Genomic DNA, 14,504 nt, shown 5'->3' with positions numbered 1-14,504 from the left:
AGAGAGAGAGAGAGAGAGATTGTAGTTATCTCTATTTTCTTTCGTTCAAATAGAAAAGAGAGAGAGGAAGCAATTTGAATGACACAGAGGAAGAGGAAAGAGGGAAAGGAAGAAAAAAAGGGAAAGAAGAGATAGGGAAAAATAGAAGAGAAGAAGGAAAGGAGAGACTAATGATATTTTCTACTGCTATTAAAGGAAAACGAAGAAGGAGAAGGATAAGGAAGGGAGGAAAAAATAAAAAAAAAGTGATGGAAAAGTAGATCAAGAGAAAGGAAGGGAAGAGAGAGAAGTAAAGGGACGGAAATGGATATGAAAGGAAATGAAGATGAAATAGAAGTGAATAAGAAATAGATTGACGATAAAACAAAATGGAAAAGGGAAAATTAGAGATTGTACTGGAGGAAAGGGAATGATCAGAAGGGATCCATAGGGAAAGGAAGGGGAGGTGAGGGAAGGGATGGGGAGGGAAGGTGAGGGGATGAGCAAGGTGGGTGAGGGTCTTAATCAGTTTGGGGACAATAATTGGTCCTCACCTGTAGATTCAGCAGGTAGAGCGTCTCGTTGAGGTAATTGGTTTAGCGAGAAGGGACCATTACGTGTGTGAAGGGGCCACACTTGAGAGAGAGAGAGAGAGAGAGAGAGAGAGAGAGAGAGAGAGAGAGAGTCAGTATGTCTATTCACTTTCATTTCCTTCATTTTGATTTTCTAGTGAATGTTTCTCTTATTCTTTCTATTTCTTCTTTTTATGTATCATTTATATTATCATTAATGTCTCTCTCTCTCTCTCTCTCTCTCTCTCTCTCTCTTTCTCATACATTCCCCTGTTGCTGTGGTCTTATTCTTCTCCTGCTCCTGTTCTTCCTCCTTCCTTCAATCTGTCCCACCCTGATTCCTTTTAATCTTCCCTCCACTTCACACTCCCTCTCTCTTTCTCTCTCAATGCTTCCGTGTCCCTCTCGACCTATGTACCACTGCTTTTTTCCCCTTTTCCTTCCCTCTTACGTCTTCATTTCTCTCTCTCTCTCTCTCTCTCTCTCTCTCTCTCTCTCTCTCTCTCTCTCTCTCTCCCTACATTTCGCTTCCAAATTCCTGTTATTCTCCCCTTTCTATTTGCAGAACAATGGCTCCGTTCTGTAGTACTCTTTCCTGACGGAGGATGGCTGGTGTTCTGTCAATCTTCCCCCCAAGTAATCTATTTTATTTGCCAAGTGCTCCCTCCGTCAATACTCTGAGGTAATTAATTTATCTGAGCTCTTTCTGTTATTCTTTTCATCATTCTCTTTCATTACATCTCTGAGTGAAGCGAAGTTTGAATGCCTCGTGTTGCGTTGATAGTTTGTCTGGAGTTATTCATTTATGTAAGGTTTTTATTAGTTATTTCTTCCAGTATTCGGTTATTGTACTGAGGGTGATAAATGAAAGGTTGAGGGGAAAAGTCGAGGAACCAGTGGACAGAGTGTAGTTTGGTTTTAGGAAAGGTAAAGGAAGTAGCAATATAATTTTTGTATTAAGAAAAATTATAGAGAGAGCTATAGAGAAGCAAAGAGACCTGTTTTATGTGTTTTGTTGATTTTGAAAAAGCTTCTGATATGGTACATCATGAGGTACTATTGGAGAGGTGGAGAAGGTTGGGCTGACATAAGAATAGCAAACCTGTATTAAGGAGAGTACTGTGATGAGAATTGGAGACGATAAAAGTCATTGGATTTAGATAGAGATGAGTGAGACGGGTCTGTGCATTATCACCGGACTTCTTTTCAGTTTGCTCGCAGGCCGTCATGGATTTGGAATGCGTCAAAGTTAGGGGAAATGAACATAAATAACTTAAGATATGGTGATGATAAGGTGTTGATAGCAGACACGGAGGAAAAGTTACAAAGACTGGTGGATCAGTTGAATATGAAATGTAGGGAAGGTGATCAGAGAATTAACTTTGGTAAAACAGAAGTAATGGGAGTGACCAAGAGAAAGGAACAATTGAGGGTGAATGCGAATGTAGGTCGTGAGGCAGTGACGCAAGTTAGATCGTTCAGATGCTTGGTGGATGAAGATGGTGGATGCGATGTAGAAACAAGATTGAATTGGAATGGTGAAAGCTAATTTTGGGGCAAATGAGAGGGATACTGACTAACATGAGTTTGAGAACTGGGATCCGGCTGAGAATTTTGAAGAGTTACATATGGTCAGTGATGCTGTACGGTTGTGAAGCCTGGACTGTAAGGAAAGAAAAGAAGAAGAGGCTGGAGATGGTGGCGATGTGGTTTATCAGAAGAATGGTAAGGGTCCCGTTGGTGGTCAAGAAGGACTAAGCAGGAGGTGTTGTAGATGGCTGGCACGACGAAGGAGTTGATGACCGTGGTGAGAAGAAGACAGCTTGGGTATCTGGGACATGTTCTGAGAGAGATGGTGTGCAGAGAGACTGCCTCTTGGGGATGATGGAGGGAAGGAGAGCACAGCGGAGACAGAGGGTGAAGTAAATGGATGGAATAAAAGAGGTGATAGGAGGAGAGAAGATTGACGAAGTAGTGGAGATGACAGGGAACAGTAGAGTGACATTCCATTGTCGCCAACACCAACTGACACGGCGCAGCGGTAAGGTAAGGTAATGGGGTTATCTTATTTTGTTACCTGGTGATGTTTAGTTTGAGGAAATAATGTATTCATGCGTGCACGTCTATCTCTGTTGTTTATTTAGTGATGATATGTTTGATTCGGGGCTCTGCAGGATGTTGTATATTGTAACATACACTTCATGGAGTCTTTAATCATTAATTCAAAAGATTCTTCAGTCTCCTTGCTATGACACGGACATTTGATAGTCACAGTTAATTAATAGATAACCTGCTTGAATTTGACACAGAAACAAACACACACACACACACACACACACACACACACACACACACACACACACACACACAATTTTCTTTTAGCACCTAGATTATCTTAGTATTAACCTTCACTCAGAAAAAAATCATCCCAACTCCACAAATATATACAAGTTCACACAAAGAAAATAAACAAATCAATAAAACCTTAACCTAAGCACACCACACGATCACTGAAATATAAATGCTGGGAAAGAACGAGAAAAAAATAAAAAAAAACGAGTAAAAAAAAACCACAAACTTTTAACACCTGCAGGAGAGTATGTACGGAGGAGGAGGAGGAGGAAGGAGGAGGAGGAGGAGGAGGAGGAGGAGGAAGAGGAGGACATACTTCCCCAGATGTTCGCCTTCAAGTAACCTAGTATTGTATCAGGTGTTGCCCCATATATCAGTAGTGTGTGTGTGTGTGTGTGTGTGTGTGTGTGTGTGTGTGTGTGTGTGTGTGTGTGTGTGTGTGTGTGTGTGTTTAAAGATATGACGGGCATCTTTATCTACTTGCCTTTCATACTCTCTCTCTCTCTCTCTCTCTCTCTCTCTCTCTCTCTCTCTCTCTCTCTCTCTCTCTCTCTCTCTCTCTCTCTCTCTCTCTCTTCTTCCTCCCTATCATATTCTTCCCTAATTTGTAATATTATTTTGTTCCCGTATTTCATATTCTCATCCCATCTGATTCCCTCCCTTCCAATTCCCATTTATCTCCTTCCTTTCCTTCCTCCTTCTCTCTTCCCTTGTTTCTATTCATTCAATCACCCTCTATTCCTTTTCCTTCATTCCCACATTTGCCTTTCTCCTCTCCTCTCTCCACTATCAAATTCTCACTCCCTTTCTGTCTTCTTAGTCTCCATTCTTCCTCCCTCCCTCTGCTCTCTCTGCTTCTTTTCCCTCTCTCCCGTCTCTCTCTCTCTGTATCTCTCCCCTTCGCCTAACCTTCACCACGGCGCTCAACTGGTGTGGAAATAAAAACAAATGGTCAGTTATCGGAAGAAAACGAAAGAATTATATTGTACATACGTGAAAAATCCCTCGAGCTTGCGATTTTCCATTTCCTGCAAATTTATTTAGTCAAGAGAGAGAGAGAGAGAGAGAGAGAGAGAGAGAGAGAGAGAGAGAGAGTCTATGGGGAAGGACAGACAGTCAGTCATTCCTTCACTCATCATAGTCCATAAACTTTTCATACAAATATACTACATACAGACACCTCTCTCTCTCTCTCTCTCTCTCTCTCTCTCTCTCTCTTTCAGTTTGACAGTAAGAAGCAAGACTCACACACTCACTCACTCACTCACTCACTCACTCACTCGCTCTCCTCACTCACCGTATACAAGGAACAAGACACCATTACTGACATAGAACTACACATTGCTATTCATTTCCTTCCTTTTCTTTATCACCAAATTTTTTTTATTCATTTCTTTAAATTGAAGTGTATTTACAAGTTTGTATGTGAGAAAGTTTATCCTTATTTTTCTTTTTTTCTAGTGAAGTTTATGATACAACACGCTTTATTTGCTGAACGAAGTGTGCTACAGTTTATCACGTTGGTTATTTGTTGACTTGTTTTTCCTTCAACAGGGAGTGCATTGTAGTTCATAAAATGGAGTATTTCTTTATTTTTTTTTATATATATTACTTTATTGTTTTATATATTATGAACTCTTCTTTAATTTTCATTTACAATGTTGTCATTATCATTTTCCTTAACACACATTTAGAACACTGCAGAATATAATTTTCCATTAACACCTTTTGTAACATTAATTGAATTCTTTACAAGCTTTTATCAGGTATTCCTCTTCGCGTATGATAATGACATTTAAGTTAGTAATTAATTCAACTTAGTCTTTTACTGTTATGAATTTCTTTAAAAGTGCAGAATATTGCATTGAAATATTCTAAAAAGAGAAAGAGAAATATAAATGTTGGCTTCTTCCTGGTATATGGAACTGTCTAAAGCCCCAGTACAATAAATATGTAATACATGATACTAGTTTCTTCATTAAAACTCTTTTCAGTGTTATTCATCTATTCACTTTTACTTACTCTCCTTCCCAAGCACTGCGAGTCGTGAGGAAAAAACACTAATAGTTACAATTAAAGGAGCTGTGCCTGGCATTGACAAGCTGTACTGTGACTGTGACCTAGTGATTCAACCTCCCTCTCTATGCCATAACCTAGATCTCTACGGCTTTATGGTGGTGGTGGTGGTGGTGGTGGTGGTGGTGGTGGTGGTGGTGGTGGTGGTGGTGGTGGTGGTGGTGGTGGTGGTGGTCCTTCCATCCCCAGGTTATAAGGGCGATTAGTCGACCACCTGTGACCACTCCTTTGGATTACCTGCCCCCAAGACGCTTGCTTAATTGATTTACCTTCCCTATCAAGGAGTAAGGTGTGTGTGTGTGTGTGTGTGTGTGTGTGTGTGTGTGTGTGTGTGTGTGTGTGTGTGTGTGTGTGTGTGTGTGTGTGTGTGTGTGTGTGTGTGTGTGTGTGTGTGTGTGTGTGTGTGTGTGTGTGTGTGTGTGTGTGTGTGTGTGTGTGTGTGTGTGTGTGTGTGTGTGTGTGTGTGTGTGTGTGTGTGTGTGTGACAGACAGACAGACACAGACACAACACACACACACACACACACAAACAAAAAAGGAAGTTAGCGTAGGTGGACTTATAGACAATGTTAAAAAAAAAAAAAAACGAGTGCACAATTTCACTAATAAATGAAACACAGCTGCTAATAATAAAAACAGCAGTTCAAGTATTTCATTTTCTTTCACTTACTCATTAGAGATTAACCACATTCTCTCTCTGTCATTTTTTCCCCATCATCTTTCATCTATTTCCAGCATTCCTCTCTTCAACTAATTCCCTTTAACACTTTTTTCATTTACTAATCTTTTCATAATTACCTTTGACTTTTTACCTGATTTTCTTCTTCCAGTCGCTCTCTTCAACTCTTTTTCCTCCGCTATGAACAATTACTCACGCATCAAAAAACACTAAGTAACACCACTACTGATAAATAAAGGTGAGATGACGAAGGGTGAAGGAAAAGATCGTGAGGTGAGGCGAGGTGAGGAGATGAGGACGAGGAGGCTGGTGTAAGTCCTCAGGGAAACGGAACGAAGCTTATACATGTGGTGGTGGGGGTGGAGGAGGAGGAATCGGCGGCTCATTTCCTAGATCAAAGGTGGTGGTGTCAAGCCAGGCCACGAGGGGATGTGAGGGGAAAGTGATGGGAGGGTAGAGTTAAGGAAGGGATGGGTTAGTGAGGAATGAGAGGGGAAGGGACGGGTTAGTGAGGGATGGGATGGGGAGTGAGGGGAGAGAGAGACAAGGTGAAGGGAAGTAAGAGGAATGAGAGGAAGGGCAACACGTGACCTGAGGATGTAATGATGTGTTAGCCTCTCTCTATGTGCTGTCATGGGAGGGAAGGAGGAAGCAAGGAAAAAAGTGAGTAGAATAATAATGATAGTAACAATAATGACAATAATACTAATTACACTTAATATTTAGTACTTAATACCTATTATTATTATTATTATTATTACTATTACCATTATTATTATTACTATCATTATTATTATTATTATTATTATTATTATTATTATTATTATTATTATTATTATTATTATTATTATTATTATTATTATTATTATTATTATTATTATTATTATTATTATAATAATAATAATAATAATAATAATAATAATAATAATAATAATAATAATAATAATAATAATAATAATAATAATAATAATAAATAATCATAATAATGATAATAATATTAATATTGATAATAACAACAATAATGATAATAATGATAATGATAATAATAATGACTGATAATGATAATGATAGTAATAATAATAATAATAATAATAATAATAATAATAATAATAATAATGATGATGGTGATGATGATAATGATAATGATGATGATAATGATAATGATAATGATAATAATGATAATAATAATAATAATAATAATAATAATAATAATAATAATAATAATAATAATAATAATAATAATAATAATAATAATAATAATAATAATAATAATAATAATAATAATAATAATAATAATAATAATAATAATAATAATAATAATAATAATAATAATAATAATAATAAGAAGAAGAAGAAGAAGAAGAAAAAGAAGAAGAAGATGAAGAAGAAGAGAAGTTTTTATATTAGTTTTTTTCGCTTCCTCTCCCTCATTTCGTTTTTAATCATATGTGTTTTCAACGTCCACGTCTTTCCTACATCTATATTTCCCTACAGCTATTGCCTTACCCATGTTTTCTTATCCATGTTTGTTTTCAGTATCTGCCTTGAAGCACCTGGAATTTTTAGCTTTGTTTTCTCTACACAAATTTCTTACACCCAATCACAGCCAGAAGTTTCGGATGCTGTCGCTCTCATTTCCATTGTGTTTATCGTTTCTCTTCAGTCACACGTCCTCTGATTTACTTGGAACTTTTCGCTTCCCAGGTCTTGCAAGGTGACACGCAGCAAATCGCCAGAATTACAGCGGACACGAAACTGTTAAACTGGTGGAAAAAAATATGACACATGAACAAACTTTTGGTGGTGACCGTACCTTTGTTTCTCTAACCTTTGCTCTTTCCCTCTACACATCTTCACATTCAACCCCATTCTTTCCGGTCCATCTCCCATCATCACCTCCACAGACCCTCATCCTCCTCAACCTCACATCCTCACCTAGATTTCATCTTCTACCCGAGTGTTTCTTTGCACGCCTCGCAGCCACTTCAGCACCTTGTAATCCACTCCCAAACTCAATTCCTTCTCTTCCCTTTCTTCCAAACAGATGCTGGATCGTAAAACTCCTAACATTGTATCTTGAGTTGTATCTTGTATCGTGAGGCTTCCCAGCACGTACTAGCCACTCACTCCTGTAATCTTTGATCTGACTCTCCTAAAGAAATGCCCTAGTCTCACAAAGCGGCAGGGTAAGTCGAAGCTGATCTGTGAATGGTACCACAGTGATGTCAGCCGGCGTAATACTCTCTGAATTATTTCATTAAAGGTTCCTACTCTACAATCTATGAAACCAGGTGCGATAAGCAAGTCAACAGAGCTTTTATTTTTCCAAGCAGGTCAACTAGACTTTTATATTGTCAGTTATTTTTTTTTTTTTTTATGAAAGAGGGAGAACTACCAAGGGCAAAAAAATGAATATTAGAAAAAAAGGCCCACATGAACTGTAGTCTCCATAAAAAAAAAATCAAATGAATTAGTCAAAATTCAGGGACAAAGGTGTTTGGTGAAAGGTTCTTGTGTACTCATTAAGTTCTTAAGCTGTAACATTTTTAGTCAGGCGAAGAAAGTAATCTCTTATAGCGTTTCCTGTGGTCACGCTAGGAAGTTCTACAGCACTCATTGCCAACAAATAATGACGACAAGTTAGCAAACTGGTTAACGTCTTCAGTCTGAACTCCATCAACAAACTGACTAGTACCTCAAGATCTGACTAAACGTGTGACTTGACAGATATTCTCTCTCTCTCTCTCTCTCTCTCTCTCTCTCTCTCTCTCTCTCTCTCTCTCTCTCTCTCTCTCTCTCTCTCTCTCTCTCTCTCTCTCTCTATTTGAAGGGGGATAGCTGAAGGTTAAATGTCATAATAAAAAGTCTGCTTAATTGGCGCCTCATCCTAAAAAGTGCGGGTCAGTGTCAACTCTAATTAGCCAGGTGTTGCTGCAAGGTCACCCGGGAAGTGTGTTAAGTGGCATGTGTCTCGGAATTCCCTTTTCGTTTCTCCCTTGCAGCAGCTCTGTCTCGTCCGCCTTTATTTTGATATTTGCTTTTTATGTGCAGGAAAAAATTCTTCGCTGTTTGTCCTCATTCCATAGAGAGCAAACTGTAATTTTCTCTCTCTCTCTCTCTCTCTCTCTCTCTCTCTCTCTCTCTCTCTCTCTCTCTCTCTCTCTCTTGGTCTCTTGCTCTCTTGCTCTCTCGTTCTCTCGCTCTCTCGCTCTTTTCTCCAGAATCATGCACCGCTCTATCTTCTCTCTGTTTGAAATGTAGCTCGCTCAAAAATACCCCGACTAACAAAGAGTAATGCCTAAGCACACACCACGGGCGCATGGGAGAAAGCTGAACCCTTGTAGCGATAACCTGATGGGAACGCCAGAAAGAAGAGACAGCTTAAAACAATTACTGACCACTCATTAGTAGGAAAAGACAAAAATCACACAGGAAACCCGAACAATTAATCAATTCTCGTGTCACTGGGAAGTAGTCCTTATGACAGAAGAAAGCGTTTAATAGTACGGATCTTTGCATTTCCATAATATTTAGCAGCGAATGATGTATTAAAAGAAAAAACTGCACAACAAAAACAATCTTTTAACAATTTTTCTTGCTGAACAAATATTTTATCCATATCCACGTGCATTTTTTCACATTTAGTTACGTGCTACAGTCTCTTAAATAGTTCTGTAGCTTAGAAAATACAAAAATTAGCCTTCTGCTATTGCTTTTCCTTTTTTTTATTATTTGACGAATTCCGACATCCATCTGCGACATTTTAGACATATATTTACGCCCTACAATCTCTTAATTAGTTCTGTAGCTTAAAAGATAAAACTACCCCACAACTAACTTTTTTTCCTTTTCATTACGGCCTGACGAAATCCTACATCCATCTACGACACTTTACAGTTCTTTGGCTTAGAAAAGACAAAACTAACGCTAACATTTTTTTTCCCCCTTTCCAGATCCACGGAGACAATTTCTCTTCTACAGTGTCATCAGTGTTAACAAAAGCACAACCATACCAGTGAAAAGATTAACTGAATAACCACTGCATTCCTCTTCACGGCGCCCAGATTCTCCAGGGACACACCAATCCCTCGACCCTGAACTCCCAGCACTCTACCCTTTATCCCCCCCCCACCCTTTTTTTTGTTTCGCTGTGTGCTGAGCGTCATAAACTGAACGGCCGCCGAGGGGGAGAAAAAAATATCCAGCGTTGTACAATAAATAACGAGGGTGGAGGAGCAGAGCCATGGTATTTGCTCACCTTTGAGGTTTTTTTCAAGCTGTGGGTGAGGTGACGCCATAAGCAACACCTGAGGGAAGGATGGGATGCAGGTGATGAAGATTATGAATATGTATGTATGTATGTATGTATGTATGTATGTATGTATGTATGTATGTATGTATGCATGTATGTATGTATGTATGTGTGATGTGTGTTTGTCATCTAAAGTATATTTTTTTCTTCTCTTTTCTTCTGACTCTGGGTTAATTTGGGACAATATTCGATTTTTTTTTTTTTATTCTTTGCGGTTCTCATGACTATCAACAAAATATCATCAGTACTGCTACTGCTACTACCACTACTACCATTACTACTACTGCTACTACTACTACTACTACTACTACTACTACTACTACTACTACTACTACCACCACTACTACTACCACTACTACTACTATTGAAATTAATACTATCATACCTTTACCTAACCATCTGTCTATCTATCAACCTATCTGTATATGTATCTATCAATCTACGTATCTATTCATCTAAATATCTATGGAATATCCACGTATTTATCTATCTATCCACTGGCTTACCTACCTCTCTATTTACTTATACATCTGCAGCACACATAAACTATCACTAACTCGCAGATCAGGCTGAATAAACAAACACTCTACGGTATTAATGCTCGCTGCCTTCCCCTGCACCTTGACAAATGCTACAGCCATTGAGGGAACCCGGGAAAGGAAGGTAAATAAATAAATAAACGCCCAAACACAACATTCGGCGCGCCATGAATGATATAAATAAACCGAATTGAACGCTCGATCACGCTCCTGGCTGCTGCAATGCTCCCCTCGTGTGTGCGTGATGTGGCAACGTTTAAGAGGGCACGTGTGTGTGTGTGTGTGTGTGTGTGTGTGTGTGTGTGTGTGTGTGTGTGTGTGTGTGTGTGTGTGTGTGTGTGTGTGTCATGACTTTTTTGCACCTGCAACTTTTTTAGTGCGGTTAATGATGGAAAGTATTGTCTAAAAGAGAGAGAGAGAGAGAGAGAGAGAGAGAGAGAGAGAGAGTAAGGTAAAGAAAATAAAAAGAATCAAACACCAATAACTCCAACATTACCACAACACCATCACTTAATTCCGCAAACCACAACTCCTTAATTTCTGACTCACCAAACAAAACAAAACAAAACAGAGAAAGAAAAATACAGCAGAAACAAACGACGCACAAGAAGCAATGGGAAGAAAAAAAAAAAAAAACAGGCTAATAGGAGTAAATGGAATGGAAACTTGGAGATGCTATAAAGAATGAAGAGACGAGGAACGAGATGGAGGGATGTGATTTGGGTTTTTACACGGAAGCATCAGGGAAACAGCAAGACGCTATGCCACGAGACCTAACCGAGGCACTGCAGTTCACTTAGCATTGTGGCCTATGGAGCTGGTTACGGCAATGGTCTGAGGTAGTGAGGCATGTGCTGGGCTATGCTCGATAATTTTTGGGACGAAAGCAACATTAGGTGATGAGGAAAATTTGATGGTCTGTGCTCGATATTTTGGGGACATAATTAACATTGTGTGATGGGAGAAGAATTAAAGAGAGGTATTTGCTTGGAAACTAAGATACACAGAGCATAAACTACAGCAATTTTAAGACAAATGAGTAATCAAAACATTGGCAACTTCGGGTGATAAAGTAATGCATTTATTTGCCTCGAACGGAAGACACATAAGAAGAAAACTGAAGCCAATACATTGTCACTATGAAATAACACCAATAAGTCACTTTGAAATAATCACAGTGAAAGACAAATGTGGCTCTGTTGGGTGAGTGAGATAAGACTTCCTCACTATAGAATAACACCAACACGTCACTATAAGGTAATCACACTGAAAGACAAATGTTGGTCTTTTGTGGTATGGAAATGAGATAACACTGCTAAGGACAATCTGTCATCATCCGCTAACTACAAGAGCCCAACTGACCTACACGCGGTATTCTCTGTAAAGTGATGCTAATGTATCGCTGTTCAACTAGTATCATTCTGGCCCATAAATTTATCAAGCCCTCTCCTAAATCTCCTTAATGGTTCAACTAACAACATGATAACCGAGCCTATTTCAGTCATACACTGCTCTGTTTTTTACTTATGCATGTATTCATTTCACCGATAAAGGAAGAAAAAATTAAAAACTATTTTGAAAAGGCATCACAGAGCAGGAAGAGGAGGAGGAGAACGAGGAAAACGAGGATTGCAAATTAAAAACAGCATCAGACCTTCAGGCCCCTGCAAGGCTGTTTGGGAATTACTTCTGACTAGCTAGCAGGCAGAGACAGATCAGCAAAGGAGGAGGAGGAGGAGGAGAGAATTGTAGGGTCGTAGCGGTCGTTTCCTAACTACTCGCTGAGTCATCGGTGAAGTATGTGGGTAGTTTGGCAATTATGTCAACTAATAATTACTACTTTAACGAGAAGGGGAAGAGGAGCAGGGAAGAGGGAAGTAAGGAGAAGATTATGGGAATAATAAAATACATACTCTCTCTCTCTCTCTCTCTCTCTCTCTCTCTCTCTCTCTCTCTCTCTCTCTCTCTCTCTCTCTCTCTTCTTTATTCATATTTTGCCTATTTCTATACATATTAAATTATCATAATTACTGGCATTATATTTACTATTACTATTGTTATCATTATCAGTAACTGGACTCTAATATTACTGATTTCAAGTCGATATAATATAATCACTATTTCATCAGCATCAACGACCTGCTTCGACATTCGACATACGACATAAGTTATAATTATCATTATCAGTTTCATTATTAACAATCTCACCTTGATATCACTGATTTCAATGTAATATTACATACTAATCATTATTTCATCACCGACAATAACATAAAAAAGTAAAACTCTCAATATATAGCCAAAACAAACTCATGAATTATACATGTGTGTGAATATATACACACGAAGACAAATATGTACTGAAAACAAAGACACCAGAAATATCGCAAAGCATACTTGTAGACAATCAAAGTAAAAACAAAATGAAAACACGGTTACCGATGGATGTGCTGGGAAATAAGATGAACAGTAGTAGCACCAGCAGCAGCAACAATAGTAGTAGTATACAGTACGTAGCAGTAGTAGTAGTAGTAGTAGTAGTAGTAGTAGTAGTAGTAGTAATAGTACTAGTAAGTATTAGTAGCAGTAGTAATAGTGGTAGTGTTAGTAAGTAGTATTAGTAGCAGTAGTAGTAGTAAAAGTAATAGTAATTGAAGTAGTAATTGAGTAGTAGTTGAAGCAGTAGTAGTAGTAGTAGTAGTAGTAGTAGTGGTAGTAGTGGTGGTAGTAGTAGTAGTAGTAGTAGTAGTAGTAGTAGTAGTAGTAGTAGTAGTAGTAGTAGTAGTAGTAGTAGTAGTAGTAGTAGTAATTGTAGTAGTAGAAATAGTAGTAGTAGTTGAAAGTAGTAGTATTTAAAAGCAGTAGTAGTACAAGTAGTAGTGGTACTAGTAGTAGTAGTAGTAGTAGTAGTAGTAGTAGTAGTAGTACTGAGTCTTGGTCATCCTCTTTTAGAGATTTCGGTGAAACTTTTGCTGTTGCGTTAGACATATCAAAAGCTTTTGATAGAGTCTGGCATAAAGCTTTGATTTCAAAACTGCCCTCTTACGGCTTCTATCCTTCTCTCTGCAACTTTATCTCATGTTTCCTTTCCGACCGCTCTATTGCTGCTGTGGTAGACGGCTACTGTTCTTCTCCTAAACCTATTAATAGTGGTGTTCCTCAGGGTTCTGTCCTGTCACCCACTCTCTTTCTATTATTCATTAATGACCTTCTTAACCAAACTTCTTGCCCTATCCACTCCTACGCTGATGATACCACCCTACATCTTTCCACGTTCTTTCAGAGACGTCCAACCCTTCAGGAAATTAACAGATCACGCGGGGACGCCACGGAACGCCTGACTTCCGATCTTTCTAAAATTTCCGATTGGGGCAGAGAAAATCTAGTAGTTTTCAATGCCTCAAAACTCAATTCCTCCATCTATCAACTCGACACAACCTTCCAGACAACTATCCCTCTTCTTCAATGACACTCAACTGTCTCCTCTTCCACAATGAATATCCTCGGTCTGTCCTTTGCTCATAATCTTAACTGGAAACTTCACATCTCATCTCTTGCTAAAACAGCTTCTATGAAATTAGGTGTTCTGAGGCGTCTCCGACAGTTTTTCTCGCCCTCCAACTGCTTACTCTGTATAAGGGCCTTATCCGTCCCTGTATGGAGTACTCTTCGCATGTTTGGGGGTTCCAGTCACACAGCTTTGCTTGATAGGGTGGAATCCCGCTGGTTGCCAGGCCCTGTTAAGCTCTTCGTCTCATCAACTCCCACAGGTCCTCTGACTAACTGTCTTCAGTCTCTTTCTCACCGCCGAAATGTTGGAAAGATCAGAAGTTAGGCGTCCTATAGCATCTCGCCTTGAGTCATTTAATTGTTGTTGGGTTGGGCGTCTGTTGAACGCTGTTGAATAATGCAGGGTGGTATCATCAGCATAGGAGTGGATAGGGCATTGAGTCAGATTTAGGAGATCATTGATGAATAATAGAAAGAGAGTGGGT

The sequence above is a fragment of the Portunus trituberculatus genome, chromosome 50 (assembly GCF_017591435.1).
Source record: "Portunus trituberculatus isolate SZX2019 chromosome 50, ASM1759143v1, whole genome shotgun sequence".
In the NCBI taxonomy this organism is placed as follows: domain Eukaryota; kingdom Metazoa; phylum Arthropoda; class Malacostraca; order Decapoda; family Portunidae; genus Portunus; species Portunus trituberculatus.
The sequence above is the reverse complement of the archived record's forward strand: the minus strand, read 5'-3'. Positions refer to the sequence as shown.